The following is a 12500-nucleotide window of genomic DNA, read 5'->3' as shown; positions in this document are numbered from 1 at the left end:
GGCCCTCCTCCTCCTCCTCCTCCTCCTCTCTCTCTCTCTCCTCCTGGCCGCAGAAGCTGTACATATATGTCTTGGTCGGTCATTCTGGTAGCGTGGGAGTCTTAAAGTTAAGGCAAGTACCTGACACCCAACAGGTCTGGCGGGGCGGGGTGGGGTAGCAGACAGTGGCGGGGCGAGGCTGGGGCAGGAGACGGGGTGGGTGGGGCAGGAGACACAGGCGACGCGGGGATGGGGCTGGGCCGGGGCGGGGTTTCAGGGGGAAGAAGAAACGCCCCGCGGAGCAACATGTATCTTCTTTCTTCTCTTAATGACTCGCACGGCGCCTGAGAAAATTCGCATCGCCTCTCCTCTCGTGCTGCCGGAGGTAAAGTTTCCTCCCCTACTTCTCCCTCCTCCTGCCTCTCCTCTTCACCTGCTTCCCTCCCTCCGCCCCACCTGTCACCTGGCCAGAGGGCGGGATGTATGGGGGCGACGCCGAGAACCTCCCATTAGGCCATCAGGCGGAGGTGAGAATGGGAAGATCTTGGTCGCCTCTAAGGTGGGCACAAAGAACAGGTCACACTTCTCTCCCCCACTCTCCCTCCGTTATTTTTCCCTCTCCATCCTCTCCTGTGTGTCCTTTCATCATCCCCTCCTAGTCCTGTTTCTCTTTTTTCGTCCCTCCTTCCATCCGTTTTTCTTGCTTCTCCCCCCACCCAATGTCTTCGTCCCTACCTCCCTCCTGGTCTGCGCACCCTTCAGCAGGACACTAAAGGTGGGCGTGCAACCTCGTCGCCCCATCACGACTCCCGCCCTCCTCACACACGCCATCAGGTTCTTCTCTCACTCCCTCCCGCCCACCAAGCCCAGTGTCGTGTGGGTGACCTCCAGGAAACCACCTCAATCCCGCCCACACCCACCCACTCACCGCTATCACCCACGTACTGACACACGCACACACATCAGAACGAACTACATGTGCGAATCGTATTGAGTCATTCTGATCCATACAAGCAGCCCTGGTCACCTGCAAGTACCCAGGCACCTGTTAAGTAGCGAGGCCCCGAGTGACGGTCACCTGTACACACCTGCACTCAAACACTCACCTGCAAGCGCTCCCCCTTCCTTCCCTCCTTGCCTCCCCCCGCCCTGCCTTCCCTGCCTCCCTCTCGGCACCAGCTCACAAGGTCAAGCTCCCACGATCTGACTGCAAGTATACCTGGCCACACCCTGTAGCCAGTGCCTCCTCCTCCTCCTCCTCCTCCTCCTCCTCCTCCTCCTCCTCCTCCTCCTCCTCCTCCTCCTCCTCCTCCTCCTCCTCCTCCTCCTCCTCCTCCTCCTCCTCTGCCTACTTTTGCCTTTGCTCCTGCTTCTGCTCCAGATCATGATTCTCCTCTTCCTGCTCCTCCTCCTGATCCTTCCTCCTCCTCCTCCTCCTCCTCCTCCTCCTCCTCCTCCTCCTCCTCCTCCTCCTCCTCCTCCTCCCCCTTCCCCCGGTGAGTAAATAACAGTGTCTTCAGGTCGTCGTCGTTCTTTAATCAGTTAGGCGACTTTTTTGGGGGGCGTTACCTGTCCTATTAGGGTGAGAGGGAAGGGGTACCGAAGGCGTGGTGGGCAGGTAGGCGTCCTCCCACGGGGGCAGGCGGCAGCTAAGAGAGGCACAGGGCACGGCAAGCACGGGCACGGCAGACGGAAGTTGGGTGCATTGTGCTGTCAAAGAGTTATATATGTACGTAGTTTTTAGGATCGTGTTAGGAGAAAGAGAGAGAGAGAGAGAGAGAGAGAGAGAGAGAGAGAGAGAGAGAGAGAGAGAGAGAGAGAGAACCTTTACTCATCCATCTGTGAGTTAATAGGGCCTTGCTTACATGATTCCTTATTGGTTCATAACTTTTGCAGCACTGGTAGCTCAAATTGTGTTGTGAATATGCAATTTGCCTCATTAACATCAGCAATTACCTCATTACACCCTCTTGGCTTCATTATCCTACATCACTCGTACTCTAGCTTGCCTTATCACTGTCTCGTTAGGGCCTAAAGATCTGCTGCTGTTTGTTTCACCTTTATGTACTACGTATTTTTCCTTTGTGTCCTCACTCACGTCTTGCTCGCGTCCACGTGTTATCAAAGTCTGTATCAGTTCGTATCTCGAGTTTATTCATTACTTACGTACAATCTCCACCGATATCTTGTCTCCCAGGAAAGCAGAGGTATCTTTTTCTGTCTATTTATTTATCTACCAGAGGACCACCAAGAGCTTCCGGGGCGACGTCATTTGAACCTCCTGACGATAACATTGTGACCGTGAAGCCCTCGCCCCCTCCCCTCCTCCCCCTCTTCCTCTCTTCTCGTCTCCCCGTTACAGTCTCCCTCTTCACTTGTCCTCTCCTCATTTTTTTTTATTTCTTCCTTTCTCTTTCATTCATTATTACTTCATCTACTTCTTTTCGTTCGTTGTTTCCCTACTTTTTATCATATTTTCCTTTCATGTGTTCGTTTTATTGATTTTTTTTCGTTCTATTTTTACTTTTTTTTTCGTTCTATTTTTACTTTTTTTTTCGTTCTGTTCTAGTTTAAGTGTATTTTGTTCTGTGCTTTCTTTCCTTCTGGATTTCATATATTTTTTTTTCTTTTCTATTCTATATGAAAAATCAGTTACTTCCTTTCCTCACATCTCCTCTTCTCTTTTTTTCTTTTCTCCTCTTCTATTCTCTTCTCTTCTCTTCTATTATATTATATTATATTCTATTCTCTCCTCTCCTCTTTTTCCCTCTTCTCTTCTCTTCTCTTCTCTTCTCCTCTTCTCTCTCCTCTCCTCTCCTCTCCTCTCCTTCCTCTCCTTCCTCTCCTTCCTCCATCTACTCCTACACCACCACCTCGACCTTCTTGTTCTTTCTCCTTCCCTCCCGTGCCCATGTCCCCATGATGTATGTAATACATGCTGTGGAGAAATGGGAGCAAATGGTCTCTCTCTCTCTCTCTCTCTCTCTCTCTCTCTCTCTCTCTCTCTCTCTCTCTCTCTCTCTCTCTCTCTCTCTCTCTCTCTCTCTCTCTCTCTCTCTCTCAATAACTTTTGACTTATCTCTCCTCGATATTAAGTTATCTCTCATTCAGTCTCCTTGTTGACAACGGACGTGTGTGTGTGTGTGTGTGTGTGTGTGTGTGTGACATCGCCCTATGCGTCACCGACAGTTCTCGTTATCAGGAGAGTGATAGCAGGTTGTTTGTCGGGCTGCGTGTGACCCTCGCTCTCTCTCTCTCTCTCTCTCTCTCTCTCTCTCTCTCTCTCTCTCTCTCTCTCTCTCTCTCTCTCTCTCTCTCTCTCTCTCTCTCTCTCTTAGTTATTCAGTCCGCTCCTTGGCCGCTGTTTATGTTTTTTTAATGATGTTTGTCTTCGCCTTCTTGCATATCATCATGTTGATCTGTTTGTCTGTCTGTCCTTCTGTCTCTCTCCATCTTTGCTACTTTACTTCAACTTTGTGTTACGCTTTGGCTCTCCCTGTTGGTATCTGTCAGTCTGTATGCATCTGCCTTATTGTGTGGCTGCATTATTTGTCTCTATAATCTGGCTGTCTATCTGTTTTTTTTTTCTTTTTTCTTTTTTGTGTGTGTCTGTGTATTATTCTGTCTTTGCTTTCTGTGCTTTCCTTATTTGGTTTACTTGTCTCGACATATCTGTTTTTATCAGTCTGTGCTTTTTTCTGCTGACTATCAAGTGTATCTATCTTTTAGTTTTATCAATCACTTTTTCTGTATCTGTTTATCAATCTGTGCTTGCTTTTTTGTATGTTATTATCAAATCTACCTGTTTGTCATATTTATTTATTTTTTTCTGGTCACCGTCTGCTTTTCCTGCGTCTGCCTGTTATCTTAACAAGTCTTCTTTCTTTTTCTGCTTCACATCTGCTCTACCTGTCCCTGTCTATCTTTATTAACCAGTCTCTGCTTTGTTATGCTTATCATTTATTATCCTTGTCCTCTGCGCACTACACAAGGATTAGGTTTTTTTTATCTTTGCAACGGAGGGAGGCACTGAAGGAGAGGAAGAGGAAGAGGTGGAGGTGGGATGTAGGCATGAAGGAGAGGCAGGAGAGGTCGAGAGAGGGAGGGAGGAAGGGGGACAGAGGCGAATGAACCAGAGGCAGGTGCGGGCGACAGGTAGGCAGGAACAGGCAGGTAACGCGACAGGCGCGCATTTTCTCGGCAGATAACCTTATTAAGACGGTCTTTATGACGGGGCAGGCCCAGCGCCCTTTGATCCCCCGCCATGACGTGGGTATAAGGAGGGTGAGGAGGGTGATAAGAGTGTGTGCATGGGTCAGAATAAGGCGGAGAAGGCCCAAGCAAAGGAGGGAATGAGGGAGGGCGAAGGAAACAGGAGGATGAGTAGGAGTAAGAAGGTGATAAGAGTGTGTGGATGGGTCAGAGTAAGCTGGAGAGAGCGTAAGGAAAAATGGCGATGAGGGAATGTAGACAAGCGAAGGAGAGAATGAGGGAGGGTGAAGAAAATAAGAAGAGGAAAAATATCAAAATACTACAGGTTTCTAAGATAACATTATAACATAGTGCGCTCTAATGGAATGGTGCTTGACGTCTACGACGAGAGAGAGAGAGAGAGAGAGAGAGAGAGAGAGAGAGAGAGAGAGAGAGAGAGAGAACAACCATGGAGTAAAACTAGACACGGACTCGCTCGCGTCCTTCTGTCTCTTATTTTATGTATATTTGTTGTTGAGTGCACTGAGAGTTTAATTAGCCGGGATTGTTCTAAGAAACTTTTATGTCGCAACTTTTATTTTATTTTTTTTTCTTTTTTTCAGAATCTCACCCACGCCTTTATGCCTTTGTCGTGATGTCCTCATACGTTATGTAAATGACTGACTTTTTGTGGTTTGCGTAACTTTTCGTGCAGTGCTAGTCTGAGGCAATAAACGCTTAATGTCCATAAGAACCAAAAGAAAGAAAAAAAAATGTATATATACTTGACCTTCATACTGTTCTTCGTTGCTTTAGAAATTTTGGTGTGCGTACAGGTTTTGTAAGATTGCTTTGTAACTTTTGAAGAAGGAACGAAGAAATCAATCCCCATTTTAATTAATAACCTGTTCCCTGAAAAATCCAATCGTTATGAAAAAAATTAAAATAAATAAATAAATAAATAAAATTTAATAAAATTCTACTCAGAGACCTCGTTCGGGTGATGGTTACTTGGAAAGGAAGGGAAAAGATTTACTTGGTACTCTAAGAGACTAGAGTAGAAGATAGAAATGAACCACTTAAAGGTTTAGTACAAAGAAAAAAAAATATAGAATAACCACTGAATAAATATGTTAATTTTTGTCGCTAGTTCTCAATCTTCTTATTGTATACATTAGAGTTTTTTTTTTCAGAAATGGTGATGTAATATTTTACCAAGAATATGAGGAATATACGTGGCTTTTGAACTTTTACATACTAAATTTTAATTGTTATATGTCTATGTATTTAGGAGTAACATGTTAATTACGTGAAATTGAAGTCTACTCTGGTAACGAATATATCGATCTGACATCCTGTATACAAGAGCGTTTTTAGCAATTACTTGAAAACTCTGACATTATATAAACTGATTCTCTGGCGGACCCAAGTTCGAGAGTAGTTTTTCAGGAACTTGTAAATGAAAGATAAAAAGATGCATCTGTAGCAAACGAACATGAAAAATAAACCCTTAGATATGAGGACATGTGGAGATGACATTTTAATCCGTTTTTTTTTTTTTTTTTTTTGTCTTAATCATTCACATGAAAAACACATCTGCATACTTGTGTTACAACAACACAGGAAAAAAAAATGCAAATATTAACCACTAAATCAATGAATAATGCATTGAGGAAACCACAAATGTAAGGAAAAGTAAAAAAAAAGTTAAGTCTCCACAATAAAAAAAACAAAAATGAATAAATAAAAAATAAAAAGGAGACCTGATAATAGTGCATATAATCTGCCAAACATGACTGGAGAAACTTGATCTTTCGACACCTGCGAGCACCACAACAAAACACGATTCGAAAAGTCTTAAAGATAATGGAAAATACGGTCGAAAATACGAGTAGTCAGGCAAATTTATTTTCTCGTGGAACTTGTTTGCAGGGAAATCTGTGCTGTAAAGACACAAGCTTGTAACAGACTGGTGTTGTATTATTAAAGGGTCTTCATGAACGCGCCACATCTTGTAAAAGCACGATTAGGTAACACACACACACACACGCACACACACACACACACACACACACACACACACACACACACACAGAGGCAGTATGAGGCCAGGCCGCCGTCACACCTGCAAGATAAGAGTGATACTAACAACAACAATACGAAAGAATGAATGCTAGATTACAACAAAGACACCGAATCATATTTCATTCATAATCAAGATACTGACACACGGCTAATACCCAACATGCAAAATATTACGCAGATTATTGCTGAAGTACCGTATAAGATAGTGAATACAAGATAAATTACGACTAAGATATCGAAAAGTAGGTAAATTATAACTAAGATATCAAATAGTACGTAGACCGTAATCAAGACAGTGAAATAAGTCAACATTCACCGTGTTGAGTTCGTCCATGCCTCCTATGACCTTGGTGAGGATTGCCTCGATTTACAAGCGTCAGAATAACTAATTAAAAGGAAACGCCCACAATCCTGCAATGACGGAAAGGACTAATGTTTATTCATGAGGGCTTTTGTAATGGAATTCTTGCTGTGTCGAGGTAATATAACAAACTGCTGCATTTCACTTGGTTACTGAGATTCGTAGGTCTAAAAAGTCCAACCGCTTAGGAACCTAGCGTAGAAAATGGTATCAAACGCTTATTTACAAACTCGTTAGGTGATTGTTCCTTGTGGATGGTGTGAAAGAAAATTACGTGAGGTTTTAAATGTTCTGTATAGACTACTACTACTACTACTACTACTACTACAGATCAGAAAATAAAAATAACAATAACAGTAATGACAATCTGAACTAAACTACCTGTGCAACACAATTATTCTTCGCCCTAAAAAAAAAAAATAAATAAATAAAAAGAATGAAAAAGAAACTCAAAGCGAGGCACATACGTATCGAGGAGTACAGTAATTAGTTTTCCCTCACACGACGCAACCGAATCGTAACGTGTTTTTTGAGAGCTGTTTCCTGGCTTATAAATTTCCCTCACTCAGCCCGGCCGTTGTTCGCGGGTCAAGTTCACCGTATTTTTTTCCACTCTCTTTTTTCTTCACTGATGGGGAACGGGGAGGGGGTGGGGGTGAGTGAGGGGAGTGTTAGTCCCTTCCTTCATCGACTGTTACCCGTGCGAGTTAAATTTCACTTCCGAGGGGAAATGAGGGGCGCCTAGGCATCAGTTTCTTCTCCTTCATGATGGCGGTAAGAGGGGAGAGGGAGAGCGTGAGGACAGGAGTGAGAGGGGCAGTAATAGAAGAAAGAGAGGGATAGGTGATGGGGAGAATGAGGGCGTGAGTGGAGAGGGAGGAAGAGGAGGGAGGGCGTGCGTGTTTGTTGTGCGATAAAAGGAATCGTGTTGCATCTTATGCGTGATACAGTGCCAGGAAGTGAGTGCCGAGAGAGAGAGAGAGAGAGAGAGAGAGAGAGAGAGAGAGAGATCGGTTATTTCGTTTATACTATTGTTTTTTCTTGCTCCACTCACTTAGAAGAACATTAGAGAAACTGCAAGCAAGCAGTAGGGTTACACTTAGCAGACATGTATATACTTTAATTCATCTGTGATTCCTGCCAGAAAAAAAATAATGAACACTGCGAGAAATGCCAAAACATGTCTTCCCGTGCCGGGAATCGAACCCGGGCCTCGCGGGTGAGAGCCGCGTATCCTAGCCACTAGACCACACGGGATATATTTTTGATATTCCTCTTCATTTTAATTACCAGTACGTGTCACACCTGACTATTATGATGGGGATTACCTGTTTACTCACACACACACACACACACACACACACACACACACACACACACACACACACTCACACACACGTGCCTGTCGATGCAACCCTCCCTTGACCTCTTTATAGGAGTGCTGGGCTAGATCCTGAGGTCTGGAGGTGACGTCCGGAGGTGTGCCTCTGGGAAGACTCAGTGCGTCACGTGAGTCAAGGGCGCGGCTGATGTACACATTTTGCCGTCCCATCTCTAGTGGAAGTTATGTGGAGTTTTCAAGGATGTTTTCACGAATGTAGTGATGGTTTAATAAGGATTCACATAATTAATAGCAAAACACTATTAATATTTGAAAATAGTCCAGTAAGTAATAAGTAAATGTACAAAGGTAACAGTGCCCCACAGGCCTGATGGGAGAACAAAGCGTCCGAACAGACCTTGGGGACACGTGGATTGCTTATGAGAGGAAACGAAATGAGTGGCGTATTGTCCACTTGTAAGAAAGACGACAGTGTATTATGCTTATTTCTTTGTCATGTAAGAGGATGTGTGTGTGTGTGTGTGTGTGTGTGTGTGTGTGTGTGTGTGTGTGTGTGTGTGTGTGTGTGTTTTATGGTTATTCTAAACTCGAAAGGAAGAAGGGTAATTCGTTCGCGGGTTATGAATGGGAAACTGAAGCGTTTCTGTTTCAAGGTTACTTTTTTTTTTTCAGGAGGAAGGAAAGAGTACGCGTTCAAATGTGTGGAAGTGAAGAAAGAATACAATAACATTAACTAGGAAGGAAAGTATGAGGAATAGGAGCGGCTTGTGTGGTGGTGGTGGTGGTGGTGGAGAGGGAGAAAGGGTGCCTGGCTGGGTGGCACTGAGTGGCATTGGGTGGCGTTGGTTGGCACTGTGGGAGCCACCAAGAGACAGGTGATGACACTAAATTTGCCGCCACTCGACAGAATGCCCCTCCTTTACCTCCCTTCCTCTCCCCCACATTCCCTCTCCTTTCCTCCCTCTCCTCACCATTCAGTCACCCCTTCCCTCCCTTCCCCTTCCACTGTACCCACATGTAGCCAACCGTCCCTGCTCGCCCTCATTTACAGATCCGCTCTTTCTCCATCTATCCTTCTTGCTTCCCGTAATATCCTCAGAAGAGTGACAGCGGATACAATCACAATGGTCATCTGTACTTTCCTACGGGATAAGTTTAAGGAGGCCAGGGTTGGTTGGCACACCTGTCCTCGTCAAGCCGTGGCACCTGCTCACCTAGTATCCTCTTCCCTCCCTCCCTCTCCCTCGCTCCCGCCTTCCTTCCCGCCGCCACAAACAATGGTGCCTTTGAGACCTCGCCTCGCCAAGAGTTATTACAGTCAAAGGAACGTCTCTCTTATCTCACCTAAGCCAGACCTGTACTGCCGCCGCCTCATGTGTGTGTGTGTGTGTGTGTGTGTGTGTGTGTGTGTGTGTGTGTGTGTGTGTGTGTGTGTGTGTGTGTGTGTGCGCGCGCGCGCGCGCGTATGGCAGAGATAAACAGAGACAGACAGAACATATTGCTTTGAAAATTTCTGTTCTTTTTCTTCGTGATATTGATAAAAGATTACATTTTTAGCATTTTTTTTCATTGTCGTACAGCAAACTTAATAGTAAGTTTTATGTAAAGGCAAAACAACAAAAAGACAAAGATTACAAAGCCAAAGATCTGAACCGGTCTTCCGTTGATTGTCATCATATTTTGTCATCCGCGTGTTCGTTGGTAACGCTGAGCGAGCACGTCTGCCGTCACGAGGTGGGAACATGTGGCCGGTATTACGCTGGAGGTGTGAGTGTGACGTGGGCTCTTTCATTGTCACCCTTTAAGTCCCAAACACCCCCACGCCCCATCCTGCTCCTCTATACCACTCCTTGTCTTCCTCTCCCTCCTTCTCTTCCTCCTCCCCAACTTTCATAGTGACTTCATTTCTGGTATCTGTGAGCAGTAAAGAGAAAACGAGAGCCATAAAGCGCCACCCTGGGAGCGTGGCACCGGATGAGTTGCTGCACCACATCCCATTAAACTAAACAAGTCGCTACTCAGGAAAAAAACAGTTGACCGGAGGGAATCTCCCGTCGGTAGTGCGTGACGTCAGGGCAAGGACGCTCTGATGTCACGACCCCCTGCGAGGCGCCGTATCGAGCATGACTATTTTTACACGTGACGCACAGGATACACAGCACTTGTTTGTCCACGTCTAAAATGTCCATTGGTTAACTATGTAAAGCATTGCATATCGGGGTGATTATTATTTTCATGTCTACTGAACAAAAGAACTTGAGGAAATTAGGAAAGCTGCAAGAAAACAGTAGGCACAAATGTGACGTCCCTGTGTAAACCATGCCTACTCATGTCCAATTAATCATACTTACCTATAAGTTTACATATATATAACCTAATTTTATTTATTGATTCGGCAGTAGCAGTCTAATTACTGAGTGTATTCCAGCCATCTATCACTATTTGAGAACTTATTTCTTCCTATTTCTCTCATAAATTTATTTATCAAGCTTAAATTTTTTAATTCTTGTCCTATCCTGATTTAGCGCTAGGGATTTTATTTACATGACGTTTGGTATATCTCTTATGCAATCTAAATACCCCTATCAGATCTCTTCTTGATCTACACCTCAAACGAATGCAAATTCAAAAACTTCATTCTCCTCTGCACTCATTTACGAGAATATATATATATATATATATATATATATATATATATATATATATATATATATATATATATATATATATATATATATATATATATATATACCTTTCCTGAAGTCTAAAAATACTTTATCAGCTTAAGTTCATATAAATGGTTCTTCATATTCCTCAGAATTATAGACCATTGATTTATCTACAACTGAAGTCAGAATGGCTTGATAGATGTGGATAAATAGATGAAGAAATGGGTAGATACATTATCTAATGGTTAAATAAGCATATTGATAGATACTAAATAGATAGATGGAGATAGATGGATTGATAGATGAATAAAAAGATCGAGATAGACATTTCGTAATTGTTTTGTTAATCTTAAGCATTTAGTAATGCTATACTTATGAAATTTATCGAGACATTTGGGTGTAGGAAAGTCATAATGATAACACGATCACAAAGCAGTACCCGTCTTTGTTGCTCTTCCGCAAAAATGTGGCGAATTTTGAGTATGATTCATTGTTCCTTTCTTTGTTTCCTTTTCGATGACAGTGCGCTCTCCTGAAACTGCTTCATTGAGAGAGAGAGAGAGAGAGAGAGAGAGAGAGAGAGAGAGAGAGAGAGAGAGAGAGAGAGAGAGAGAGAGAGAAACGTAACTCCCCTATTCCCGGATCTTCTCGTAGCAACACCATGCTCACTAACTTCACTCTCAAGATGCTCTCACGCTTCAGGCTTTCCTTCCTCTCCCACAATACTCCCTCACTCTTCCAACCTGCTCTCCCATCGCTCTCCCCACGCCCCCACGCCTTCCCTCGCCCACGCCCTTGCCTCTGAGGGACAAGGATAAAAACCTGTGTGGCAGAGAGATTGTTGGCGATGATGGATTGTCTTCCTCTCTCTCTCTCTCTCTCTCTCTCTCTCTCTCTCTCTCTCTCTCTCTCTCTCTCTCTCTCTCTCTCTCTCTCTCTCTCTCACACACACACACACACACACACACACACACACACACACACACACACACACACACACACACACACACACACACACACACATATTTAGTTATATTTAGTTTGGTTGAGATTACATATTTGAAAACTGGAGGAATAAAAGAGGAATGGAGAAGGAATGATAAAGGGGAGGAGAAATGAAAGAGAATGGGGTAAAGTTAGACACAGTAGGATATAAACTAGTGTGATAAAAAAAATAGAGAGAGAGAGAGAGAGAGAGAGAGAGAGAGAGAGAGAGAGAGAGAGAGAGAGAGAGAGAGAGAGAGAGAGAGGAGGATTGATAAAATTTGGAAATGATACAAAAATGCAGCTGGGGAAAGAAGGAAGAATAGAATGAGGTTAAAGAAAGTAAAAAAAAAAAGTAAATAGTTTGAGCAAATAAGAAAAAGAGAAAAGAGAGATAAAGGAGTAAAGGTGAAAAGGAAGCTGAAAATAGGGATAGAAATAGAAGACATGGGAGGAAAAACAGGAGAGAGAGAGAGAGAGAGAGAGAGAGAGAGAGAGAGAGAGAGAGGGGGATGTTTGAGGAGCAGTAGTACGTGAGGTTGACCTGAGCCACTGCACGACCTTAAGATTTCCTCCTCCTCCTCCTCCTCCTCCTCCTCCTCCTCCTCCTCCTCTTCCTGTAGCAGGTGGCCGCCTCACGAGTCCCCTCATAGTGTGGTTGGAGTGTGGGCGGTCCAGGTGCTGAGGCCGCCTACACTACAGTACCCAACTCCTCCACCACCACTACACTCCACCTCCAATGCTTTCTTCCACTGCCCTTCCATCACTTCCACATCTCTTGTCCAACCCATCACCCCTCCACCTCCACCCTTCACCTCTCCACCTATCCACCATTGCATCTTCATTATCTCCACCTGACCAACGTCTCCTCTCCTCTCCCTCCTCTCCA

General features: G+C 44.3%; 1 long non-coding RNA gene and 1 other non-coding gene across 7 annotated transcripts in view; one reads left to right on the top strand and one right to left on the bottom strand.

The window, feature by feature from the left end:
* LOC135103527 (uncharacterized) overlaps positions 1–12500 on the top strand; it is a 91522-nt gene that overhangs the window by 25039 nt on the left and 53983 nt on the right. The window lies entirely within an intron of this gene.
* Trnae-cuc (transfer RNA glutamic acid (anticodon CUC)) lies at positions 7802–7873 on the bottom strand. The gene has a single exon. It is a non-coding gene; the product is annotated as a tRNA-Glu (tRNA).

Source organism: Scylla paramamosain, chromosome 9 (genome assembly GCF_035594125.1).
Source record: "Scylla paramamosain isolate STU-SP2022 chromosome 9, ASM3559412v1, whole genome shotgun sequence".
NCBI classification, from domain to species: domain Eukaryota; kingdom Metazoa; phylum Arthropoda; class Malacostraca; order Decapoda; family Portunidae; genus Scylla; species Scylla paramamosain.
The sequence above is the reverse complement of the archived record's forward strand: the minus strand, read 5'-3'. Positions and strand labels throughout refer to the sequence as shown.